This window comes from Macrobrachium rosenbergii, chromosome 57 (assembly GCF_040412425.1).
Source record: "Macrobrachium rosenbergii isolate ZJJX-2024 chromosome 57, ASM4041242v1, whole genome shotgun sequence".
Classification (NCBI taxonomy): Eukaryota; Metazoa; Arthropoda; class Malacostraca; order Decapoda; family Palaemonidae; genus Macrobrachium; species Macrobrachium rosenbergii.
Window position 1 is genome coordinate 13601760 of NC_089797.1, and position 23224 is coordinate 13624983.

General features: G+C 36.9%; 1 long non-coding RNA gene across 1 annotated transcript in view; it reads right to left on the bottom strand.

Annotated features, from left to right (window-relative positions):
- Positions 1-3062: 3062 nt before the first annotated feature.
- The window catches only part of LOC136836963 (uncharacterized), a 503858-nt gene continuing 483696 nt past the window's right edge, over positions 3063-23224 (bottom strand). The window contains exon 3 of the long non-coding RNA XR_010852517.1: positions 3063-4314. This is a non-coding gene — a long non-coding RNA (uncharacterized lncRNA). The remainder of the gene's footprint in view (positions 4315-23224) is intronic.

The window sequence follows — 23224 nt, forward strand, 5'->3', positions numbered from 1 at the left end:
TAAATTCAGTGGTGTAAACATCCTCTTGAACATCAAACTGCTTAGTCTAAACGTGGAATCGTTGTTTACTTTAGTCCCAGTTGCTGATGTGTTGTCTTCTCTAAGTAAGAAATTTTAACCTTATGAGGGACATTTTAGTCTTCGCATTGATAAAACATTAAAATTGATTAATCTGTAAGTAACCAACTATGTTTTCTTTCAACGGTAGCTTTTATAAATAAAAAAAATAATAGGCTGTAGTATGGGCAACCCCCGTCACCCTTGGTATATTCTGAGACAAATTTTGCTATCAGTTACACTTCATAGCATGATCTGGCTTAGATACGTGGATGATATTTTCTACCTCCTGGGACAATAGCTGTGGAGAATTCAATCAATCATTTAACAGACTCAGTACGCTTTTGCCAGCGATTAAATTCAAACCTGAATGGGAAAAAGACGGTGAATTACCTTTCCTATGTCTTCACTGTATATATGAAGCCTACATTCGCTGTTTCTATATCCACTTCTTAAACTATCTTGGTACCTCAGTAAAGACCATCATTGGCTGCAACTCATATCACAGAAGGCTTAGAATAAGTTCGCATGGGTATCTGGAAAAATATTTTAATACAGTTTGTCGACATCTGACCCAACTACCCTACCTGACACACAGTACAGAGATGGCTATCAACAAAGCAAACAAAATATACAATAGGACCGCACAAATAACAAACAAATAGACTTAATGAAATAAAGCTCCCTTGCAATGAAAACACAGACAAATAACTGATCATCTCCAGTCTGAGAATACGTTAATTTTTTGCCATCCCAAATCGATCGGCATTTTGCTTATTATTTTATGTTTAAATAAAAAACAAGCCGATAACGGTCTTGGTAAAATCCTATGCAATAACTGTAACGAAATTTACGTCGGGGAGAACGGCAGATCCATCTTAAAGATTAATTGAGCATAAATATCAGGAAGATATGGTTCGGAGAGCTCGGGGATTTTCGTACATATGAGGATACTGGTCGTACTATGACAGGAGTGAGGCTGAGCTGTTTTTCAAATAAAAAAAAATTCAAACATGCTTTTGTTAAAATGTACTAAAAAGCAAAAAACAATATTTTGAGACACCAGGATTTTCTTACAATTAATGAAATGCTACAAGAAATTAAAAAAAATCTATTTCTTTTCTTGAAGCATTTCCTTCCATGTTTGGCGCCCACACTTTTATTTCTGTAGGCATGATTAACTGTAAGAAAATCCTGGGTTTTCTCAAAATATTATGTTTTGCTTTTTAGTGCATTTTAATAGAAGCATGTTTTAATATTTTTTAATATTTTATTTATTTTATACTTTTTAGTTTTGACAGAAATTGTAACCGATTTATGATTGTAGTTAACGAAACTGATATCCGTTTACGGGGAAGGGTGAGGGGAAGGGGAAGTGAGGGAAGAGGGAAGGGGAGGGGAGTAGGAAGGTGAGTGGAAGGGAAAATGGGAGGAGGGAGTGGGAGGGGAAGGGAAGGGGAAGAGGGAAGAGGAGGGGGAAGGAAGAGGAGTACAGGGGAAGGGGAGGGGAGGAAGGGGGAGAAGAAGGGAAGATTGAAGGGGGGAGAGAGGGGAGAAGAAGGGAAGATTGAAGGGGAGGAGAGGGGGAGGTAGAAGAAAGGAGGAGAGGGGAAGGGGAGGGGAGGTAGAAGAAAGGGGGAGAGGGGGGAAGGGGAGGGGAGGCGAGGGGGAGGAGGTAGGGGAAGGGAGAAATATGAGAAGGGGGTGGAGGGGAAAGAGGAGGGGGAGGGGTGGAGGAGGAAGGGGAGGGTAAGGGAAAGGGGAAGGGGAAGGGAGGGGAGGAGGAAGTGGGAGGGGGTGGGGAAGGGAGGGGAAGTGGAAAGGGATGGAAGAGGGAAGGGGATGGAATAGGGAAGGAGATGGGGTGGAAACAGCTAAATTAACACTCGATCGTGTGTGAGGAAGGGGACAGGGGAAGTGGGGGGAGAGATAGGGAGGAGGAGGAGGAGAAGGAGAGGGAAGGGGGAAGGGGAGGAGGGAGGGGAAAGGGGAGGGAGGGTGAAGGGAAGGGAAGGTGGAAGTGGAGGGGATGGAAGAGGGAAGGGGAGGGAATAGGGAAGGAGATGGGGTGGAAACAGCTAAATTAACACTTGATCGTGTGTGGGGAAGGGGAGAGGGGGAAGTGGGAGGGGGGAAGATAATGGGAGGAGAGGGAGAAGGGGGAGGGAAGGGGAAGGGGAGGAGGGGAGGGGGGGGGGGGGAGGGAGGGGAAGGGAAGGTGGAAGTGGAGGGGATGGAAGAGGAAAGGGGTGGGGAGGACACAGTTAAATTAACAATTGATCGTGTGCTCCGGAAGGGAGAGGGGATGGAAGAGGGAAGGGGAGGAGGAGGAGGACATCGCTAAATTAACATTAGACCGCATGTCTTTGAAAGGGGGATGGGGGGGGAGGAGGGAAGGAGATGGAAGACAGAAGGAGGGGAGAGAAGAGGAAGGGAGGGAGAGGGAAGAGGAAAGGGAGGGGAGGACACTTCTAAATCAACACTTGATCGTCCTCGGAAGGGACTGAGGGAAGGGAAGGGAGGGGGATGGAAAGGGAAAGGGAGGGGATGGAAGAGGAAAGGGGAGTGGAGGACACAGCTAAATTAACAAGTGCTCATATGCACAGGAAGGGGGGGGACGGGAGGGAAGGGTAAGGGGAGGAACGGAAGAGGGAAGGGAAGGGGGAGGAAACAACTAAATTAACACTTGAACATGTGCTTTGAAAGGGGATGGGGAGGGGATGGGTGGGGAATGGGATGGAAGTGGGAAGGGGAGGAGGAGGAAAGTGGGAAGGGGAGGGGAGAACACAACTAAATTAACACTTGATTGTGTGCTGGGGAGGGGAAGGGGAGGGGGGATGGAAAAGGGAAGGCGGAAGGGGATGGAAGAGGGAAGGGGGAAGGGTTATGGTGAAGATAGATTCTACCGAGTCAAAAAAGTTGTGAAAAATCTGAAGAGTTTCATACAAATCTTTATTTCTCAGGAGAGGTCACTGTGGGGTCACTAGAGGTCACCGCTGACCTACTGATCATGTAAGGTTGTATTGTCACCAGGACTGAGTAACCATGCAAAATTTCAAGTCCATCAGACGTAGGGAACAGGTCGACAATTGAGTCACAAGATTTGAGGATAGGCAGGCGGACAGACGCAGAAGTCAAGTTAAATAAAAGCATGTAATTAAAAATAACTGCCCGTACAAAGAGAGGAGTCTGCGATCTACCATCATCACTGGAAAAGAGGACATGAATCTGTCGGGAAGACACAGGAAATCGGATTTCACGGAGGAGTTAATCTTCAGACCCATTCACAAGCAAGGGCCTCAGATGTTACGTCCATTACCAGGCTGGACGCAGTTGGGAGCTAGCGGCTAAAACAACTACAGGACCAACCAGGATTAATAGAGTACTCTATTAATCCTGGGACCAACGGCATTTCTAATCCCACCGACGACGTCATACCACAGCTGCACATACCGACAGCCTTTTTAATCCCACCAGCGATTTGATTCCACACCTGCACAAGACCAACGGCCTTTCTAATCCCACTGACGACGTCACACGACACCTGCACATACCAACATCCTTTCTAATCCCACCAGCGACTTTATTCCACACCTGCACAAGACCAAAGGCCTTTCTAATCCCACCGACGACATCACACCACAGCTGCACATACCAGCGGCCTTTTTAATCCCACCAGCGATTTGATTCCACACCTGCACAAGACCAACGGCCTTTTTAATCCCACCGACGTCACACGACACTTGCACATACCAACGTCCTTTCTAATCCCACCAGCGACTTGATTCCACACCTGCACAAGACCAAAGGCCTTTCTAATCCCACCGACGACATCACACGACACCTGGACATACCAGCGTCCTTTCTAATCCCACCAGCGACTTGATTCCACACCTGCACAAGACCAACGGCCTCTCTAATCCCACCGACGACGTTACGCCACGCCTGAACAAGACCAACAGCCTTTCTAATCCCACCACCGACGTTACTCCACACCTGCATAACACCAACGCCATTTCTAATCCCACCGGCGGCGTAATTCCACACCTGAACAGGACCAACAGCCTTTCTAATCCCACCAACGCAACGAAGTCACCCACATCTGCATACTCCACAGAAATAAGCTTATCATCTACCAACTTCTACTCACATTCGTCATGACTGAAGTAGTGTCAATCGAAATTATTTACATACCTTCTTCTGCGTCCTCTGAAGTATTTCGTCCTCTTATCTCAGAGACAGATGTTTCATCATCATCTGTAAAGTAAGAAGAGTTGAATTGAATAATTTAGTCCGGTGAAAGTTAATTTTTTTCATCCAGTCTTCAATATAAATAAATGAATACCTGCAGAAGTAATGTGTACATATATATATATATATATATATATATATATATATATATATATATATATATATATATATATATATAATATATATATATATATATATATATATATATATAATTGAAATTATGCGCTTTCCTAATTAAAGGCCATTTTATTTCCCTAAGAAAAATATTGTAGTGTACAAATCTTCATATATATTCAAAGAACTAACTTTCTCGGCATCCAAAAGAAAAAATCCTTCTTATTTCGTTATAAATAAAGATAAAACCAGCCTTTTCACACACACACACACACACACACACACACTCAACCCTAAAACTCGTTGCTTTGGGGAAGAAGAAAGATGAAACAGCCATTTCTCATGGATAACAAAAGAATTCCGCTCTTGAAGGGCAAAATACACAAAGGAAATTATTCACAGGAATGATGCTTATCTCCAAGATATACCGGCGAATTTATGTTTCCAGCAAAGAAACGAAAAAAAAAAAAATAATAAAAGAAGACAGGGTCTTTCTACATTTAAAAAAAAATGTTGACGCGTTTAGGAAAATATTGCCTCTCTTAGACAACGACTACGATAAATCTAAATGGGAGAGAGAGAGAGAGAGAGAGAGAGAGAGAGAGAGAGAGAGAGAGAGAGAATCACTACTAGAAAGGACATAAACCGCAGTAGGATAGAAAACTTTGACTTTCTGCATATACAATTAGTTTTGAAAAGTGCCGTGGCCAATGTACCATGACCTTCCACTGTTTTGTTAAAGTTCCCATCTGCACTCTTTTGTGTCTTTTGATTTTTCCATTTTTTTTTTTTTTTGTGTGTATTAGGCTGTCTTAATAGAAGGTCTAAGGATACCCGGCGATTTACAAAGCAACCACCGTATCCTCTATTATTCTCATTATCTTCATCTTTGATGTTCACTCTCAAATCCAAGTTCCTCGTTGGACGGGTCAGTACTGTTCTCGGATAGCACTTTGCTGGCCCACGTTCGAGTCTCCGACCGGCCAATGAAGAATTAGAGGAATTTATCTCTGGTGATAGAAATTCATTTCCCGGTATAATGTGGTTCGGATTCCACAATAAGCTGTTGGTCCCGTTGCTAGGTAATCAATTGGTTCTTAGCCACGTAAAATAAAATCTAATCCTTCGGGCCAGCCCTAGGAGGGCTGTTAATCAGCTCAGTGGTCTGGTTAAACTAAGGTATACTTAACTCTCAAATTCATCGACACTATCCTTCAGCTAAAGTGGTTAGCCTGGAACGTAACTGGAATCGGAATATAAAATCTAGGCCAATGGCCAAAAGCTGGGACCTATGAGGTCCTTCAGCGCTGAAAGAACTGAAAGTAAAGGATGTTATACATTTGCAAGATGAGAAAACCCTCGCATCTGCAATAAGAAATAATTGTCAGGAGAAGGTGCAAAGCAAGATGGAAGAAAGATAATATGAGTTAGCCTGGAGCGTCCTTTGTTTTTTATCCGGCGTTCTTTATATCCTGTGTTGATTCTTATTACCATTTTTTTTTTCTCTACATACTCATCTTCATGTTCATTTTGGTACCATCACTGTTAAGTATAGTGTCACTATTTTTTCATTAATTGTATTCTTATGCTAGCTAGAGATACCGAGCTATTAGGTCAATGCATTCATAACAGGATATTACAGCACTCTATGGAGTGTGGAGCTTCATGTTACAAGCAAGAGAACTGCTAGTTATTTTACGACGATGGTTGGGTAGATGGTAAGTCTTATGATCAACGAACCGTTGATACGAAAGATATATAAGACTAGGAAAAGAAAGTTCAGGGGAAACCAGTTGGCCACTATTCAAAATGATGAAAAAGCTGGTACATCTCGTCTGACTATGCGATTTCGTCTTAAAATACTCACGAGGACGCATATATATATATATATATATATATATATATATATATATATATATATATATATATATATATATATATATATATATATATATTTATTTATATTTATATAAATATATACTTATATATATATACAGTATATATATATTTATATATATATGTATATATATATATATATAAAGTATATATATATATATATATATATATATATATATATATATATATATATATATATATATATATATATACATATACATATATACTGTATATATATATATATATATATATATATATATATATATATATATATATATATATATATATATATATATATATATACATACATACATACATACATACATACATACATATATATATATATATATATATATATATATATATATATATATATATATATATATATATATATATATATATATCTGGATGTTTCTCGTCTTCTCATAGCGATACTTGCCGTTCGAAGTCACACGAGTGTTGCTAGCAAGGAGTGAGATTCACGATCGCAGTCCCTGCAAACTGCAAATGCAATTAACAATATATATCTTGCAGAAGGTTCTATTGTGAAACTGGGAATTTTACCTAACCCAATTATCGCAGGACTCGTCTTTAAGGAATAAAAATAGGCCTCACGAATTGACAACACAGTATCGGATGTATGAGTGGAAAAATGTTAAAAGCAAAACTGTATTATTATTGGGTAATTAGAAGATACAACTTTAGATTATAGATAGCTTTTGTTACATGCAAAAAAATACCTTTTTTTCACTAGAGCCAATGCGCAATCTTTTTATTCTTATTTTTAATTTCTAACAGAAAGCAATACATTGTAAAAGTAGTCGTTCAATTAGGCGAAATCAAATGAAAAAATATCAACGATGTTTTACTTTTTTGACTGTTCACAGATTTCAGAACACAAGGACAAGTTGGTAATAAAAAAAAAGGAATTTACTATTTGCTTTCTATTTTCATCCAAGTTCTTTTAGAAGAACAACTGCAGCAAAAAACAACAACAAAACTGTTATACAACAAAACCTTTGGTGTATTTCACTCATCTGTTTATTTCTAGACTGAACGTTACAACTTCACTTATATAATTTTCGTTGAAATGAACTGAATCATTTCTTTGTACTCTTGAATATCATCAACGACGCAGTCATTAATCAAACAAATTTTTATTTGCTTCCCACGTCATTTCCTGGTTCGGTGGTCGAAGTAACGATATAAGAGTTCTTCTTCACGTTATCCTCCGGACTACGCATTTGCGTCTGACGTAGAGGTAGATTTGATTCAAGAAATTTAGGCTGTCCAGCCAAGCACTGGGCATTTTCGACCACTCAGCGCTTAAGTTAGTGAATTGAGGGAGTTGGAGTGTTTGGACAAAATGATAAAGATACCCAAAAAATAAAGGGGAAGCACAAGGATTTAAAGACGGAATTGGGAGGAAACCCCACAATTGCATTAAGAAGTAATACTTAGAGAGTCTGGACAGAAAGACTGACGAAAGGAAGCAGTAATGGAAGTTAAGTACAAGGCTTCAAAGTGGGTGCAGTTACGGGTCGAAGGGACGCTGAAAACCCCTTCAGTATTGCCTACAGTGCACCGCGTGAGGTACTGACGACTTTAAATGCCTCTTGGATTGCGTCTCTGAAGAAAAAAAAGTTACGGTAAGCGATATTCTTTCCATGGAGAGTAAATCATCCTTTTGGATGAATGGTATGGAAAAACGGTCAACTGTAGTGACTAAAAAAGTGTTGTAGGCCTAATGGTAGACAGCTACAACGTGAGAAGATGACAGGGAAAGGAGACAGAGTAGATGGTAGACACTCTGAGTTATAAAATAACGCCTTACTGATGATTTTGTTGATTTAATTAGTCAAGTTTTGACTTACACGAAACGGCATATCATCAGACATTCTGGAAACAATGAAAATATCGCATGAAAATAGTCTCTCTCTCTCTCTCTCTCTCTCTCTCTCTCTCTCTCTCTCTCTCTCTCTCTCTCTCTGTGCCAGTGCATTTACGGAATATCTCCGAAATCTTTGCCTATTCTTGTTTATTTCTCAGACATGAGAGATGGAAAGTTAAAGGTCTCAATTTTTCAGAAAATACATATGACCAAATGGCTTTAGGAGATTGGAAAATGTCCGCATTGAGTGAATAACTTAAAAGCACATTGTTAACAGGTAGAAGAAGTTTAGGAATTACATTATTTCATTACGCGATAATGGAGCTTAAATGTAATTAGAAAATCTGCAAAGTGATCAAAACTGACCGTTTCTAACAAGCGTCCTGGCCATTCTGGAACAGACGCAGCTGCCGGGCTCTGCGAGGCGAAAGGGAGAAAGCAAAGTGTTTTAAAAGACTTTTTCTCTTCGGGGTAATTTCACAATGCTTATGTTTGTGCGTGATTGTTTATCTGTTTGTTACACCAAATGTGAAGAGTGTTATCTTATAAAATGAAAACATTACTGTCCAGGTTTCTTGGGTAATATCTGAATAAGCGGAAAACTGGTTAAATAAAACAAGGAAAGTTCGATCTGAAATGACAGAGAAATATGGCACTGTTCCCGTCATGGATATTGCAATAAAAAAAGTTCGCTCTGCAAGCTGCTGCAATTTACGCCCTGTTGAATTGACACTCTCTCTCTCTCTCTCTCTCTCTCTCTCTCTCTCTCTCTCTCTCTCTCTCTTTCCACTTAGGCAGCGCCAAATCTGCTTAATCCAAAGAACGAATTTCCTCCTAACACGGTGCGACGTTTTCTTCCTCTAAAGCCAGAAACTCTCTCTTATTCCTTTTCCTTTCTCTCTCGCTTTCACTCCAGGCTGAAAAGGCTGATTTTTGGTGGTGTGCAAGAACTAAATGCTTTTCTTGCAAAGACTTTCTTTTTTTTATTTTATTTTTTTTTTTTTTTGTTCTTTGAGAAGCGACATCCTTTGCGGATCGGTAAAAGCAGTTTCTTTTACCTAAGGAACGAATTTCCTTAGTTACAATGAATGACCAAACAAATAAACCGGTTCATTATTAAACATTTTTCTTTTCAGGGAAACAAGTTGGTTCTTAGATAAGAAGGCGAGGACTAATTTTTTTTTTTTTAGATACGAAGTTTCTGACTTTTATGAAAATTATTGAATAGCCCACTGGTTAAATTTGCTCTGCGAAAACGCGTTTGATCCGTTCAGTGAATGTTCTTTTTTCTTTTTTTTTTTTTTAGCAATTTTATGACTTGAGTTGACTTTTGAATATTCATTCACTTCTGTCTAGACAACCTACGCCATAACACAAAAGTGCTTTGTCCAAATAACTAAATCGAATACCCTCGTCCTCGGATGAATATCTCTCTCTCTCTCTCTCTCTCTCTCTCTCTCTCTCTCTCTCTCTCTCTCTCTCTCTCATACACACCACACACACTTTCATGTCCTACTGATCCCATCACCTTGTAAAGGAGCTTCAAACTTACAAAGCTGATTGCTTTTCTTTAGACAGAGCTTAATATTCAGATCCTAGACCGAAACTTTCACCGCTAAGATAATCAAATGAAGAAAAAATGAGACAGAAATAAGCATACTTTGGTGGTTAAGAGACCGACTTGAATTTCTATGGCCAAAATCAGCAAGCCGTACCAAGGTTCAAGAACGAGTCTAGCCCATGAATAAAATATCCTTAATGCAAATTGACTTTTGTTTTGTGTAGAAACGAGGAAGGACAGTGTTATGATAAGAATGTCGCCACTTACTAGTCTCTCTCACTTCCCCTTTACTTAAATAGTAACTGGAAATAACACTTGTAGAAAATCTTCAACTTAATGGAATGTTTAACTTGGACCTTAAGTTGACCTATCTCGTAACATTTGTGTATAAAGAGATTTGATGTATGTAAAATGTGTATGTAACCTCTTCTCTTGTCGTAGGAAACGTAGCCACACATTAAGTGAAGGAAAGAAAGGCAGAAGGCGCCATGCAGAAGATTGAGAACAGATGTACCTATGATGATCGAAGTTAAAAGTGCGAAGGAACTGTTTAGCTATCTTACTTATTTTTATTTTTTCAATATTTTTATTTTTATTTATTAGTTTTATTCTTTATGTTTTGTAATTGTATTTTTATTTATTTTATATTGTTTATTTATTCTTAAATATTCTTGTTTGTAGAAGACTGTTAATTTTTATTTATTTTTCTTTTAATTTTTTTATTTAATTTAAAAAATTTCTATTTACATTTACTTGATTTTATTCTTATTTAATGTTATAATATATATTTTATTTATTTTTATTTTTTATGTCTTTTCAATTTCATTTCTTTATTTTTTTATTATATTTTTATTTCTAGTTATTTTAGTACTGATTTTTTAATCTGTTTTCTTATTTTAATTTCTTTTTCTTTATTTTATTTTTGCTAATTTTCATGTATTTATATTTTCAATTATATACGTTTTCTTTACGGAAACAAAGACCGTACACTGAATGCTTCTGAAGGAAAGAGACTGAAAATTTTCAGATGAACTGATTATATACATTTGGAGTAAAAAGGATTGATAGGATAAGAAATGAGAACAAATTAATGGTCTAAATGTTAGTCTAAGTGAAACAAATAATCATAAGAGCACTGAGGTGGTTTGGTCATGTGAGGAGAAGGAAGATGACAGTGTGGCGATTTAACTCTATTATTCGAAAGTTGCGAAGGAAGAATGAAAGAAAGTCATACAAGGAACTCAATAGATGGAAGAGGTTCTGGGACGGAGGTTCCATAATATTAAGGATGTTGGAGAGCTTAGGGAAATGAAGCAAAAGGGAGGGGGCTCTGTAAGGAAGTATATATACAAAGCATCTTGATTTTAGGGAAGATTGATGCACAGGAATTTCATCCTTAAGTCAGTAGTAAAAGGATATATCGTTCATTTGCCAGAAGAGAGACACAACTCAAAAAATTTATTTTTTGAGTTATGGATACTAGCAGATAGCCAGTTCTTTGTTTAATATTGTGGTAAAAACGTCTTATTTGTATTTGTAATACGAACCGCTAGAGGGCATGATATGTCACTATTACACTATAGAGAGTATGGAGGTTTTAAACTTTAAAATGCCTCCTGAAAAATAGCAAAGTTATGTCACTCTTCTGGCAAAGGAGCTAATTATGTTACAGTGACTTGTTTTGTTTTCAATGTGTATATATATATATATATATATATATATATATATATATATATATATATATATATATATATATATATATATATATATATATATATATATATATATATATATATATATATACATATATATATATATATATATATATATATATATATATATATATATATATATATATATATATACACACACACACATATATATATATATATATATATATATATATATATATATATATATATATATATATATATATATATATATATATATATAAAGATCGTGTAATATCATTATTTGTTGGTCACGGTCTCGCTGTGCTCTTCATTCCCTTACGACATCTCTTAATCACCTCATAACTATTTTTCTCGCTTTTCCTCTTTTCTCCAGCGTACCTTCGCTTATTTTGCTTCCCTCCATCGTGAATTCATGCATCACTATCATCCTCATTATGATTATCACCATCACTATCAAGGCCTCGCTCCCCAAATGTCCTCAGTTGATGTTTATCGTTTAATGGACGAATATGCTTCCATCCTCATCCGAATGATTCATCTCATTACATAACGACTGAGCAAACTGCCTCCATCTTGAATCCGAAACCTCATGGCGACGATTTAATTACCGCTCTAATGACCAATTAAAGCTAATCAAACGAACTGTTACAACTTCGGTAAGTTAACGCCGCTCATATCCAACGCCTCCTGCTGCTGCTGCTGCTGTTGTTGGTCGTGACTATGTATTGCGCCCATGTGGTGTTATCTTGAATATTATGTATGTATGTATGTATGTATGTATGTATGTATGTATGTATGTATGTATGTATGTATGTATGTATATATATATATATATATATATATATATATATATATATATATATAAATATATATATATATATATATATATATCGTTTTACTAATGACTCGAAGTTGAAATCCCTTATTTTTGTGACAAAAAATATATTGTTTTGACATATAGAATTTTAGCTATTTTTATAAAATGTGTCCATATATATATATATAAATTATATATATATATATATATATATATATTATATATATATATATATATGTGTATATTATATATACATATATACCATATTTTATAAAAATATACAAAATTCTACTTGTTGAAATAATATATTTCTAGTCACAAAAATAAGGGATTTTATTTCGAGTCATTAATAAAAGATATATATATATATATATATATATATATATATATATATATATATATATATATATATATATATATATATATATATATATATACATACATATATAGAGACATATATAGAAGAGAGAGAGAGAGACAGAGAGACAGACAGACAGAGGAGGTCATCACTGCTATATATTTATATACATACTTTTACTAATGACAAGAGGATGAATCCCTGTGTAGGAATCCTCCGTAAAATCAAGATAAAATCAAAAGGGAATATCGACGCCCAGAAATTCAAATGATAAAGACGAAAGAAAAGGAAAACGAAAATAATCACAGGGTATTCGGAAGGGAGGATAGATTGGCAGTGCCCTTGAGATAATGAGGAAGTCTCTTAGAAAAAAAAAAAAAGAAAGAAAAACGGACAGCTCGCGAACGTAATGACGGACTGCGTTGAGACAGAGGGTCACTGAAAAATCTAGTCTTGTCAAATGTGATGATGAGGGTCTGACGTTCTTAATAAGGAAGCATGCTCTAACGCAAGCTATGATAATGTGGCTATGATTATGACGATGGTTGCAAAATGGTGAAGTTGGAGTAACATATATCTTTTTTTTTATTTTTTTTTTTTGGGCTGCTTTCTTTATTGAAGACCTTGGGTTTGCAAGTTCTTGTTTATGCATTTAAAATTGTAGCTTCACTAATAATAATAATAATAATAATAACATGTTTTGTTAAAAAGAATGGCAACACCAGTGGAATTGATTTTATATAAGGTCTTTTTAATTCTTATTATTTTCTTTTCTTCAGGGTTGATATTTGCTAAAAGCTGGACGATGTACATAGTTCTGTCTCAAGTGACTTTTTATTTTATTTCACATAAGCTTATATGTAATAGAATAAAAAGACACTTTGCACAGAACAATTACCTTCCTTATCCAGACTATGTACATAGTCCAGCTTTTAGCAAATATGGCTTTCTGAATGGTTTAATTCCTTTTTCCAGCTATTTGACAGGTGTGACATTCTCCACAGAACCTCCTAACATCTTTTTGAAGTACAAGCCAGAAAAAAATACTTCATAATCTTCTCAACAGTCTTCCTGATTCCCATACGTGCAGACTCGTGTGTCAGGCCTGAAGAAAAGAAAATGATAAGAGGAATTGAAAAGACCTTATATAAAATCAGTTCCATTGATGCTGCCATTCTCTCTAGCAAAACATGCTTGAAACGGAGTCTTCTCCCTTCAAATAATAATAATAATAATAATAATAATAATAATAATAATAATAATAATAATAATAATAATAATAATAATAATAATAATAATAATAATAATAGTGTTTCTGGTCGAACAGCTTCTTCTAAGGGCATATTCTTTTCACTCTCAAGTACAAAGAAAGAAGCCATGCCTAACCTCAAGCACTATCCAGATATTTATTGGACTAAAATACATTGTATATCAACATACAGAAAATAAACTATATTCCTCAAATGCATAGCATGTACTGCCTTCATATTTAATCAAATATGGATTTATGTAAATAAACCTTGTTTCCTGGCAACGCATCAGTCTTTCATTATGTCTGAAATTGTTATTTTTATTTTCATTCAAATGTTCTGGGTCACAATTTATGGATTCAGAATGTCAAAAGACAATGCATTTCATGCCTTAGTTTATATTAGACACTTGAAACTAATTTTGAGTAATTGTTTATGCCTTTTTAAAAACGTAAGATTTTCGAGGCTAAATGTTACGATAATCTATAATTCTTTATATTTGGAAAAATAATATTTAGACAACAACATCTTAATATTAACTGGCATAGATCACGCCCTTCTAACCTCCAAGAGGTTAAGCTTCCCTAATTGAGCTGCTTTGGGTGGTAATTTGCTGATTGCATTATGCTTGAACCACTGGAGTAGGTCAAGGGTTAACCAAAGGGTCACACGCAATGTTGGAACTTTGGAGATTTTACTATAGCCTATATAACAGACATGCTGGAGAGTATTTCGGTGAATTCTCCATAGCTGGTAGCACTACTGTATTTTTTGGCAAATGGCAATATACTGCAATTTTAAATTAATGTGAATAGGTAGCTGCCCAAAATGGTGTATTAAAACCATTTGCTGGAAATGTCCACTTTACTCCCTAAGCCACGTGGAGATAAAAAAAAAAAAATTAATAAAAAAGTAGAAAATGCGCTGAAGTTTCTTCTGCGCAATCCAGTTTTCTGTACAGCCGCTACAGCGTATGATCAAGGCCACCGAAAATAGATCTATCTTTCGGTGATCTCGGTATAATGCCATATGAGCCGCGGTCCATGAAACTTTCACCACGGCACGGTGGTGGCCTATCGTATATTGTTGCCAGAAGCACGATTATGGCTAACTTTAACCTTAAAATAAGTCTAATCCTTCGAGCCAGCCCTAGGAGAGCTGTTAATCAGCTCAGTGGTCTGGTAAAACTAAGGTATACTTAACTTTTTTAACCTTAAATAAAATAAAAACTACTGAGACTAGAGGGCTGTAATTTGGTAAACTTGATGATTGGAGGGTGGATGATCAACATACCAATTTGTAGCCCTCTAGCCTCAGTAGTTTTTAAGATCTGAGGGCGGACAGAAAAAAGTGTGGACAGAAAAAAGGGCGAATAGAATAAAGGGCGGACAGGACAAAGTGCGGACGACAGGACAAAGTGCGGACGGACAGACAGACACGATAGTTTTCAAAGCTAAAAATGATCGAGTTGGGAGACACAAGAATAAAGCAATTAAAAAAGTGATAACTGGAGTAATAACATGAATTTCCTAAATTCCACAACCCTTTACTAGGGAAGTAATGCATAGGTTTAACATTTACTACCAGTGAGATGGCAGTTCTCAGCGGGCAGACTGACCTCAATCATGTAGTGTAGTTGCCTCAAGACCTACCAGAGCAGGTTCGTCTGCCATTTAGGGGCATTTCTCCCCCCAGTGGATTCACATCCCTGTACTAGGCGATTTTTGGCATTGGCATAGGGTGCATTAGAACCCAAAGCCAATGGCACTTCCTAGGACAATAGTAACTAGGCAGCGCAGTTTATTGCCACCGCAGTAGTAGTCAGTTGTAAGTTACTGAATATAAACACACACACACACATATATATATAGATACATATATATATATATATATATATATATATATATATATATATATATATATATATATATATATATATATATATATATATATATATATATATATATATATATATATATATATATTTATATATGTATATGTATGTATGTATATATGTATGTATATATATATATATATATATATATATATATATATATATATATATATATATATATATAACACATATACACACACACACAATATAGATAGATACACATATATTTGTGTGTATATACATATATATACAGTATACAGTATGTATGTATCTATCTATCTATATATCTATCTATATCTATATCTATATATATATATATATATATATATATATATATATATATATATATATCTATATATATATATGTGTGTGTGTTTGTGTGTGTGTGTATGTATATATTGTGTGTGTGCGCTTGAGTGTGTGCGCGCGTTTAGTGCCCGCATGGCAACTCGCATTTCAAAAAAAAAAACAATTCCTGACGCTAACAACTCAACAAATAAACGACTGTATAAGCTTACAGAAAAAAAGCACATGAAACGACAGCCGGGTCGCTCACGATAAATAAGTTACATCCTCGTCTGAACTGGGTCATTAGCAAATCAGCATTGCCCCAGTCTCGCCTGCAGCAACAGCAACAGGGCGTTGGCGATCGGTCACTGGGTGCAACGATTGCTTGCACGATCTTAACGACCAATTAAGGCAAATTAAAGCGGCACTTCAGTCGTTAGTAAGCTGGGAGCTTTCATTAGAGTCGAGATTAAACAAGCATATCGAGGCGGGTCTTTTTTATTCTGGTCGAATGTTTTTTCGCATTCGCCATTAGTTTACGAACTTCTTGCAACGCTTTCACTGTAAATAAGCGACCTTGGGTATCCACGGTCAGGACAATTTGAATAATTAACACAAAATAAAAAATCAAAAGTGTCAAGTTAAGTATATAAGTATATCTTAGTTTAACCAGACCTCTGAGCTGATTAACAGCTCTCCTAGGGCTGGCCCGAAGGATTAGATTTATTTTCACGTGGCTAAGAACCAATTGGTTACCTAGCAACGGGACCTACAGCTTACTGTGGAATCCGAACCACATTATAGCGGGAAATGAATTTCTATCACCAGAAACAAATTCCTCTTGTTCTTCACTGGCCGGTCGGAGATTCGAACTCGCGACCAACAGAGTGGTAGCTGAGAATAAAAGTGTCAAAATTAATTTTATTTCATCGACCTCAGACTGTAGTAATTAAAATGTATGGATACTGAAGATATAACTGGCCTTCCATTACTTGCAAACTTGGCCTAAACTTCGGTAAGAATACAATATAGAGTTTAGGTCAAAGGCTAGGTGCTGGGACGCCTGAGGTCATTCAGCACTGAAAGGGAAATTGCCAGATAAAAGGTGTGAAAACTGTAACAGGAGGAAAACCTCGCAGTTGCACTATGAATCAATTGTGAGAGAGGTTGGTAAGCAAGATGGAAGGGAATATGAACGGAGGTACAGTAAAAGGAATAAAAGAGGTTACAGCTAGGTGCTGAATGGACGCTGCAAAGAACCTAACGTAATGCCTATAGTGCACTGCATGAGGTAAACTGACGGCGCTACCCCCATGGGATAAACTCCGGGAAGCAACACGCCAGTCAGTTCCCGCCTCCCCGAAGCTAACGAGATTTCTAAGGAGAGGCCTACAAGTCTACCTCGCATTGAGGGCTTTCTCTATTCACTGACATAAATTCTAGTACAGTTTATGAATCCATGCTTGTTATCACCACGTTCCATTTCTCAAAGAAAGGCGGAAATGAAGCAACAAGTTGTCTATCGTTAATGGACTTCGTTTTATTATCGTCACATTATGTAACCTATCGGGTTTTAAAACCTTTATATTTGCAGTTCTATTTACGACACAATGTCAAGAATTCCTCTGCGCGTCGCTAACTCGCTTTTCTTACGAACAACACAAACTTTTGAGTAAACATTAATACTGACGTATAAAAAAAAAGAAAATTCCTTCAGGTAACCATAGTTACGAGCCAAACTTTTCTTTTCTTCCTTTCTTCTACCGATATTCCTGATCCTCATCTATCGGCTCACATTTTTAGCTCTTTCATGTATGTATTTCTATTTTCCTCCTTCTGAGCCTGAAGAGCCTTCCTCCACATGTGCGGGCGTCCAGACAGAAAATTGGAGAGAGAGAGAGAGAGAGAGAGAGAGAGAGAGAGAGAGAGAGAGAGAGGAATTTCTGTTTTCCTCCCAGACAGAAAATTGGACTACAGACAGAAAACTGGAGAGAGAGAGAGAGAGAGAGAGAGAGAGAGAGAGAGAGAAAGAGAGAGAGAGAATTTCTGTTTTATTCCTTCTGAAGCTGAAAAGCCTGGCTCCACATGACTACAGACAGAAAACTGGAGGAGAGAGAGAGAGGACGACAGACAGGAAACTATATATATATTCTGTTTATATGAAAAGCCTTGCTCCATATGTGGACTACAGACAGAAAACTATATATATATCCTTCTATAAAGCCTTGCTCCATATGCGGACTACAGACAGAAAATATATATATATATAGAGATATATATATATTGAGAGAGAGAGAGAGAGAGAGAGAGAGATTTTTCTCCTGACGATGAAAAAGCCTGGCTCCAAATGTGCGGACTACAGACAGAAAACTGGAGTATTTATATTTTTCTCCTGACGATGAAAAGATTTGCTCCACATGTGCGGACGAGAGAGAGAGAGAGAGAGAGAGAGAGAGAGAGAGAGAGAGAGAGAGAGAGAGAGAGTATTTATATTTTTCTCCTGACGATGAAAAGATTTGCTCCACATGTGCGGACGACAGACAGGAAACTGGGGAGAGAGAGAGAGAGAGAGAGAGAGAGAGAGAGAGAGAGAGAGAGAGAGAGAGAGAGAATATTTCTATTTTTCTCCTGACGATGAAAAGCCTGGCTCCACATGTGCGGACGACAGACAGGAAACGAGAGAGAGAGAGAGATTGATTGATTAATTGTGGGTTATCTGGCGTCACAACTACCAGGGTCACCGACGCCGAGAGAGAGAGAGAGAGAGAGAGAGAGAGAGAGAGAATTTCTGTTTTCCTCCTTCTGAAGCTGAAAAGCCTTGCTCCACAAGTGCGGACTACAGACAGAAAACTGAGAGAGAGAGAGAGAGAGAGAGAAACCTTGCCCCTCAACGATTCAATTAGGACTCCTTAACAATCATAAGAAGCATAACTGTAGCGGCTGAACAAGTACCGTTCCCGTCTCGACTCTGAATAGCAAAAGAGCAAATGGCGATATCTCTCCCAATTAAACGTGGTCCGATCGCGATGGAATTAGACACTGGAAGTTCCAATTTGCTGTTTCTTCTCTCTCTCTCTCTCTTTTTCTTCTCTCTTTTTGTTTCTCGAAAACAACCGCAAGCACTAGGAATAAGTGAATTGCTTGTTTCTGCATCCTTAATACAAGATTTGGGTCAATCAGACTGGGAGAGAAAATTTTAATAGGTTTTCACGACACGATAACAAGCTAATTTATTTTACCTTCAGCAGTCGATACCTTTCTTTGTTAATGGAAATATTTCATCGAAGAATGGGAAGATTTTTTTAAAGAAGAAATCATAATAAAACTTTATAGGGAATAAAAGAAATGGCTTTAGGTAGGATTAAAAAAAAAAGTTTCAAATAGCGTTTTCAAAGTCATGAGAAAGATTTATTCAAACTTTCATTAGCTTAATTTAATAAAATGGAATATAAAATTTAAGCCAAAGGCCAGGCACTGAGACCTATGAGATCATTCAGCGCTGAAAGAGAAACTGAGAACAAAAATTTTTGAAAGGTTTGACAGGAAGAAAACCTCACAGTTCCACTATGAAACAATTGTTAGGAGAGGATGGAAATAAAGATGGACGAAAGATAATAAGAATGGAGGCAGAGTAAAAGGAATGAAAGGGGTTGCAGCTAGGTGCCGAAGGGACGCTGCAAGGAACCTTAAGTAATGCCTACAGTGCACCGCGCGAGGTGCAATGAAGGCACTAACCCCTTACGGGAGGCTTCTGCGGGGATTAAAAAAGAAAATGTTTAAATAAGGCTTTCAAAATAATGAGAAAGATTATTTAAGCTTCTAAGAGCTTAATAACTAGCACAGAGAGTAATATAAATAATGTTCTTGCGTCCACCATCATTTGAATAAAGGTATGAAAAGAGACAGCCATGACCAGTCAAAAAGCATTGCAGTTATTGACGCAGAGAATGAACAGATGAAGGTAAAAGTCTTAGCTACGGTAAGTTATCAACCCTGTTAGCTAGCATTTAGAATTCTACGATATAGAGTTGTTAACGCACAAACATTTAGATTCTCGAATTTCTACGGCAGGTAGGTTGAAAAAAAATCTTTGAACTGGGAATCTTTGTAATAACAATTAAAATGTCTGTTGCGCAGTACTAATGACCACGTGACCTTTAACCCTTCCATCTCCATGCAGAGATCACACAAGAGTGGTCAAACTACGTCTTGGCTTCTCGAAGACAGAAGCAAGTGAATAAATAATGAATCAAGAGAGTGAAAAAGGAATTTGATTACGTATACTACAATTCGAAGTTCTTATTTTCTATTAGTGTTTACGAAAAATCAGTATTAATTTCATTTAACCCTGTTAATAGCCGTGCTTGACAGGATTGTAAAAAAATAAAGAAAACTTAAAACATCTACAATAAGTAGGAGGAAGAATTATAATACTTTAATAGGATAAGGATGACCCTGAGGTTATCGAAGGGTCTCCATAATATGGCAACTTGTACAAAGAACAAAATGTTGCATTTTATGTGCAGATTTCCTTCTTGCGTAACGGGTGTTTTTTAGTTTTCTAAAAAGAAAGTTATTGTGCCGGCTTTGTCTGTCTGTCCGCACTTTTTCTGTCCGCCCTCAGATCTTAAAAACTACCCAGGCTAGAGGGTTGTAAATTGGTGTGTTGATCATCCACCCTCCAATCATCAAACATACCAAATAACATCCCTCTAGCCCCAGTACTTTTGATTATATTTAAGGTTAAAGTTAGCCATAATCATGCTTCTGGCAACCATATATAATAAGCCACCACCGGACCGTGGTTAAAGTTTCATGGGCAGCGGGTCATACAGCATATAGACCAAGGCCAGATAGATCTATTTTCGGTGGCCTTGATTGTACGCTATAGCGGCTGTACAGAAAACTCGATTGCGCCGAAGAAACTTCGCGGCATTCTTTAACGTGTTTTTTTCTTGTTAACAATCTAATCGGCTAAATACAGGTCTAGGGCCGCCAACTTTCGTTTGCGCGTCTCGCAAATGTGTACGCGTAGACAGCATTTCTTGAAATACTGTGCATGCAAACCTACCGAATGCCTGCGGCTCCAAGGACAAGGAAACAGACACAAATTAAAGACTATATCTTATTCTTACCCGAATTTTTATGCAGCAATCAAGCAGTTATCCCCCCCAAAATGTATATGCTAAAATGTGAAGAAAACAAGTAAAAATGCACCGAAGTTTCTTCGCCGCAATCGAGTTTTCTGTACAGCGTATAATCAATGCCACCGAAAATAGATCTACCTTTCGGTGGTCTCGGTATAATGCCGTATGAACTGCGACCCATGATACTTTAACTACGGCCCGGTGGTGGCCCGGCATAAATCATTGCCAGAAGCACGATTATGGCTAATTTTAACCTTAAATAAAAAAAAAAAAAACTACTGGGGTTAGAGGGCTGCAATTTGGTATGTTTGATGATTGGAGGGTTGATGATCAACATACCAATTTGCAGCCCTGTTGCCTCTGCAGTTTTTAAGATCTGAGGGCGGACAGAAAAAGTGCGGACAGAAAAAGGGCGGACGGACAGACAAAGTCGGCACAATAGTTTTCTTTTCAGAAAACTAAAACCTCATCCAATCATTTGTTGAATTCCTGATCACTGAATACATTAAAGAACTTAATTCTTTCTTATTATAAATAATTAAATCTACGCAGGTCGTAAATGAATATTGTAAGCATTTCACAGTGATGGCCAAGAAAACGAGGAAATTAGATGTTTTAAAGATTTCAGGAGCTTAATACCTCTCAAAGGAACCCTGGATTGCTTTAATCAGCATCAACAGGGGAATAATATGAACATTAACATTATTAGGATATGGGCAGGGGGCATTGTTGCACTGTTTGAGAATCAAATTATTATTATTATTATTGAATGCACTAGAATTTTATATTCAAACATAATAATCTAATGAACTTTACATTGTAGGTTACCTTTCATGACCACATTTCCTAGTCACTGAGTTGCAACAGTAATAATAATAATAATAATAATAATAATAATAATAATAATAATAATAATAATAATAATAATAATAAATAATAATAATAAATGATATTATTATTATTATTATTATTATTATTATTATTATTATTATTATTATTATTATTATTATTATTACTGCATACACTAGAATTTTATATTCAAACATAATAAGCTAATGAACTTCACACTGGCAAAAACCTACCAAGACGACCCAGTGTCATATTAAAGATTCGTATAAAGTGGAACGCTCAAGATACGGTGCAGTATAAGGAACGCCGAAGGTACAATCCGTACCTATTTTGACAAACTGGCCTATCCCATTTTTTTTTTCTTTAAGTTTTTAAGTTTTCCAGTCATAGTGTCTCAGTTTTTGATACTCTATAACGTATCAAAATTTCAGCCGTCTGCGGTGTCAGATTTTCCAACACAATTTCCACAAAAGATGAGCAAATTAGAAGCTCTGAATAAAGTAAAAATCTTTAAAGACTATTTTCCCAGAATGAGGAAAAAATGGTTTACGACAGTTCGTCAAACTAGGGACGAATTATTCCACCTCTATGACTGAGAAATAAGGCCGTGAAAGGCAACCCTATAAATATTCAATATGCCCTTTTATCCATAGAGAAGCCAAATATTTATGGAGTGATGTTCCTGTCCTAAACTCTGCCTGCTGATACTCACAGAGCATATGTGCCTACTGTGTCTGTCTTTTCCAATTACAGACAGGTTTGTTCAATGTTCATCAGACTAACTGCTCCCAACTCCGTTGAGCTAACGACCAGTGGTATAACGAACTTGAATAAATATTGCCAGCTGATTGCGAAATGTTTTTGAATTCATCCCTTCGAATTTCTGTATTAATTGAACGTTTCTGTTTTGCTCAGAGAGAGAGAGAGAGAGAGAGAGAGAGAGAGAGAGAGAGAGAGAGAGAGAGAGAGAGAGAGAGAGAGAGAGCTATTTGATGATCATTCCTTCACATGTTTACAGATATTGAACATTTGTGTTCTAACTTTGAGAAAAAAGGTGGTGTGTGTGTGTGTGTGTGTGTGTGTGTGTGTGTGTGTGTGGAAAAGAAATAAAGAGAGAGAGAGAGAGAGAGAGAGAGAGAGAGAGAGAGAGAGAGAGA